A 5,594-nucleotide genomic window follows, 5' to 3' on the forward strand; every position below is an offset into this window, starting at 1 on the left:
GTCAAGGTAAAGGTAAGAGAGCTGGATCAACCAGTTATAAAAGTTTATCTCCCCCTCACCTCACACCATCCTCCAGATTCCCTTCTTAATGATATTGGTATATGAGATCCAGCAAAGACTTTGAAGAAATTTATTTTTTGATGTCTGTGGACCCTGACATTCTGTGGGGGTAAGAAAAGTGCATCACATTCCTTCATTTAAAAATCATAATAACAGTTATATATAGTTCATTGACTGATATTGGGTCAAGAAATTGTACAATATTATAATTAAGTGAACACTGCAAAGAAGTAGAGGAAAACAATAGAATGGGAAATACTAGACATCTCTTCAATAAAACTGGAGATATCAAGAGAAAATTTCATGCAAGGATGGGCATGATAAAGTACAGAAAGAGCAAGGACCTAACAGAAGCAGAAGAGATTAAGAAGAGGTGCAAGAATGCACAGAAAAACTATACAAATAAGGTCTTAATGACCAGCTAACCATAATGGTGTGGTCGCTCTCCTAGAGTCAGACATCCTTGAGTGTGAAGTCAAGTGGGCCTTAGGAAGCAGTACTATGAACAAAGCTAGTATATGTGACAGAATCCCAGCTGAGCTATTTAAAATCCTAAAAGATGCTGCTGCTAAAGTGTTACACTCAATATGTCAGCAAATTTAGAAAACTCAGTAGTGGCCATAGGACTGGAAGGGGTCAGTTTTCATTCCAATACCAAAGAAGGACGATGCCAAAGGATGTTCAAACTACCATACAGTTGTGCTCATTTCACATGCTAGCCAGGTAATGCTCAAATCCTTCAAACTAGGCTTTAGTAGTACATGAAATGAGAACTTTCAGAGGTACAAGATGGATTTAGAAAATGCAGAGATCAAATTGCCAACATTCGATGGATCAAAAAGAAAGCAAGGGAATTCCAGAAAAGCATCTATTTCTGCTATATTGACGATGCTAAAGCCTTTGACTCTGTGGAACAAACTGGAAAATTCTTAAAGATATAGGAATACCAGACCACCATACCTGTCTCCTGAGAAATCTGTACGCTGGTCAAGAAGCAAGAGTTAGAACTGGACATGGAACAACAAACTGATTCAAAATTGGGAAAGGAGTACATCAAGGCTGTATATTGTTACCCTGCTTATTTAAGTTATATTCAGACTACATCATGTGAAATTCTGGGTGAGATGAATCACAAGCTGCAATCAAGATTGCCAGGAGAAAAACAACCTCAGGTATGCAGATGAAACCACTCTAACGGCACAAAGTGAAGAGGAACTAAATAAGGGTGAAAGAAGAGTGAACACACCGGCTTAAAACTCAGCATTCAAAAAACTAAGATCTTTGCATCTGCTCCCATCACTTCATGGCAAATAGATGAGGAAAAAGTGGAAACAGTGACAGAATCTATTTTCTCAGGCTCCAAGAACAGCACAGATGGTGATTGCAGCCATGAAATTAAAAGATGCTTGCTCCTTGGAAGGAAATCTATGACAAATCTAGACACCATATTAAAAAGCAGAGATAACACTTTGCCAACAGAGGTCCATATAGTCAAAGCTATGGTTTTTCCAGCAGTCATGTCCAGATGTGGGCCTTGGATCATAAAGAAGGTTAAACAGTGAAGAATTGATGCTTTCAAATTGTGGTGCTGGAGAAGACTCCTGAGAGTCCCTTGGACTGCAAGATCAAATCAGTAAATCCTAAAGGAAACCAGTCCTGAATATTCATTGAAAGGACAGATGCTGAAGCTGAAGCTCCAAAACATTGGCCATCTGACGCAAAGAGCCAAGTCATTGGAAAAGACCCTGAAGCTGGGAATGATTGAGGGATGGAGAAGGGGGCGACAGAGGATGAGATGGTTGGATGGCATCACCGACTCAATGGACATGAGTTTCAGCAAACTCCAGGAGATAGTGAAGTTCAAGGAAGCCTGGCATGCTGCAGCCCATGGGATTGCAAACAGTAAGACATGACTTCATGACTGAACAACAATGATTGTGATATTTTATTTTTCTCATAATCATTCAAGGTAGTACTATTGTGCTGAATAAATAAGAAACTTATAGAAGAGGACAGTAAATAATCTATTCAATCAAATTAAAAATTGAAAAAAACTTGCTTATCAAAGCAAGTAAGCTATTTCTTTGCATTTTGTAAGTAAGAGAAACCTACTTTACAATGTGTGCACTTTTTTCTTTACTCTGCATTTGTCCCATTTCATGCTCCTCATTTTCTGTTACCTGACTTTGTTCCTGGAGCCCTCCTTTGTTTCACTAAACCGTGTCTATGTACTCTGCAATAGCAGAAGTGATGGCCAGGACCTTACAAAGGCTCCTTGAATTGGTTGTGTGTGTCAGGACATCAGGTACTGTCTGGAGGCAAGACAGTACCTGAATTAATAGCCAGTGGCCTGTTAGAGTGGGCTACTGTCTGTTAGAGTGGGCCATCTGCTTTCCCACCTCCTTGAAACTGATACAATGTCCCAGGACAGAAAGGGACATTTCCCTTTAACTTGGGAAACTTATCTCTCAGTGACTATACTCTATCGGGCTGAACTGTCCTGAAACTGAATGCTCTTGCTAACTTTCTGGTTTCTTGTTAGGTTGCTAGGGTATTTATAGAATTTTATAACAAACATCTGTTGAAGTCTGCATTTATAGTAATATGGTTTATTTCAATAAAGTGGCAGCTTGGAGAAGACTGGTCCCATCAATGAGCAAACAAGGGTAAATTTAACTTTCACTCACAACCAGCTTGAATTTGAAATTAGGGCTCTCAGTACCCTCAAAGTGGATGGCCAGGTGCTTCAGTCATGTGTCCCCAAGGATTTGTGTCTCTGCTGTAAACCAGACAAGGGTAAAATGGAGCCAGAAGGGCCTGATGTTTCAATTCCTAGAGTCCTCCAAAAGTTCTCCTCTGCTTTAGTCACTGGATTGGAAACACCCTTGTTCTTCTGCTCTGTCCTACTTCTGTGTTTGGGGTAAAAGGTATACAGCTCAGTGTGTTCTGTCCCCAAGCTGATCGCTGTAAGAATCACCTGGGAGAGTTAGTACCCAAACAAGTGCACAGTCCTCCTCTGTAGCAATTCTGATTCAGTGAGCTGAAGTGGGACCTAGAATCTATTTATTAAAGGTACTCAGAGGTGCACTTAGTTTTCCCCACTGATTTCATCAATCTTCTTCATGAATTGGGGGGATGATTACTTCATATCTATAAGTACTTCTAGTGTTCAAAGTTGACTGGTGCAGAAAGCATTACTCCCTGCCGCTTTGTAGATGAAGAAACTTAGGCACAGAGAGGGTCTCTAACTGGCCAAGGCCCCTTTGCTGTAAGCACTAAAGCCAGACCCAGGGAGTATCCCCTCTACCCTGAAACCCCATCCCATGTTTTGTGTCAGATCCTTCCAAGTATCTGCTTCCTTCACCTACACTGCATTTCTACCAAAAACTTCCTGAATGTAATTTTTCATTTGGTATCTTCCTTCACAATAGGCTAACAGCATCATATGCTGGTCACTGGCTATTAATTTGAAATACATTGCTTAGTGAAAATATAGGGCTTGGAAGATGCTAAGGCAGGTTGATAATGATGATGATGGCATAATTCATACATCATAAAATCCATTTGGTGTACAAATCAGTGATTTTCTGTTTACAAAGTTGTGAAACCACTACCACCATCTAATTTCAGAATAACTTCATTATCTCCCAAATAATCCCTAAACATCTCAGTAGTCACTCCCTATTCCTTCCTTCTCCCGGTCCTTGGAAACCACTAATCTACTTTCTCTCTGTATGGATTTGCCTATTCTGAACATTTCTTCAGTATGGAATCATCCAACATAGGACCTTTTGTATCTGGCATCTTCATCACCATAAAGGTTCATCCACCTTTTTGCCTACACCATTATTTCTCTTTACGCCTGAATAATATTTCTCTTTATGACTCTACTACATTGTATTTATCCACCAACTGATGAATGAATGTTTAAGTTGTTTCTGCTTTGGCTTCTAAGCAGAATTGTTGCTCTGAATATTCATGTACTAGTGTCTTTAGGCTCATATATTTTCAGTTCTCTTGGCTACAAACCTCAGATTGGAATTGCTCCTAGTGTGTCAATGTCCACTCCATATTGAACTTGGAAGAACTGACAACTATTTTTCCAAACAATTCTATCATTTTACACTAGCAGTGTAGGAGGATTCCAGTTTCTCCACATCTTCCCCAACACTTCTTATCCCTATGTTTGCTTTTAACATACTAGCCATGCTAGTAGGGGAAAGTGGTATCTCATTGTGGGTTTCACTTCCATTTTCTTAGTTGTATCTAATGGTTTGGGGTATCTTTTCATGTGCTTATTGGCTATTGTTGGGTCTTCTAGTGAGAAATGTTTATTCAGATCACTTTTTCCATGGATATATTAGATTATTTCTCCTTTTCCTCTTGAATTGTAAGAGTTCTTTATATATTGTGGATACTAGACACTTGTCAGATATAAGTTTTGCAGCAATTTTCTTTGGTCGTGTGAGTTGCGTTTTCATTTCCTTATTAGTATCTGTTGAAGAACAAAAGACTCTAATTTTGATAAAGTACTTTTAGCCATTTATTTGCTGTTGTTTTGTTTTAGATGTCATCTAAGAAATCATTGCCTAATCAAAGATCACAATGGTTTTCTCAAACACATTGCTTTGAATGAGAACTTTCTTGGGTTTTGAGGATAGAGGGACATTTTGAATTTTGTTTCCTACAAATGAACATATATTTCTACCTGATTGATATCCACAGGTCTACCACTCACTCCAATGGAGTCTGCATGTGCTACAGGACTGATCTGGGAAAAGATATCTATTAATATCTTGGCTATGATGCAGGTGAGAATTCTGGTGATGTGGTTCAATTTAGCCTGCACCTTTCCTGCTTTCAAAATTGTTCAGTTTCCTTAGAGTTGAACAAATGATTGTCTTGCTGGGGAACACTTGGGAGTCAAGATTATCTTAAGGCTGTAGGTGGGTTTCCTCATTTCATTCCAGACAGAGAAGACTGCAGGTGTTGACTATGGTGAAGATTTTCATCTCTGATTTTAGATGGAAACTAGCCATGCTCCAGTGCTTCCCAGGTGGTGCTAGCGGTAAACAACTCACATGCCCATTGAGCAAGTCATCTCTTCTCTCAGCTCCCAACCTGCTCCTCCAGTCCCGGTTTTGTAATAATGAAGCTGCAACCTATAAACATTTCTTTGCCACTTAGTGTAATGCCAGGCTTTGTCAGTAGAGGGCACTAAAGTAACATTGCAAGATGATAGCAACATGAACTTTTTGGGGTGATGGAAATGCTGGGCGCTAATATGGTTGTCCAGCATCCCATGCAGCTGTTTAAATTAAGATTTAAATTAATTAAAATGAAAGTTACTAATTCAGTTCCTCAGTCCCAAAGCCATTTCAAGTGCCCAATAGCCAGTGTGGTCAATGACTACCATATTGAACAGGTACAGAACATTTTCATCATCACAAAAAATTCTGTTTGATAGCTCTGCTCTATATCTTCATTGTGTTGAATGGTACATCACTGTATACATTAGTCAAAATGCATCAAAC

This window comes from Bos indicus x Bos taurus, chromosome 3, assembly GCF_003369695.1.
Source record: "Bos indicus x Bos taurus breed Angus x Brahman F1 hybrid chromosome 3, Bos_hybrid_MaternalHap_v2.0, whole genome shotgun sequence".
Classification (NCBI taxonomy): Eukaryota; Metazoa; Chordata; class Mammalia; order Artiodactyla; family Bovidae; genus Bos; species Bos indicus x Bos taurus.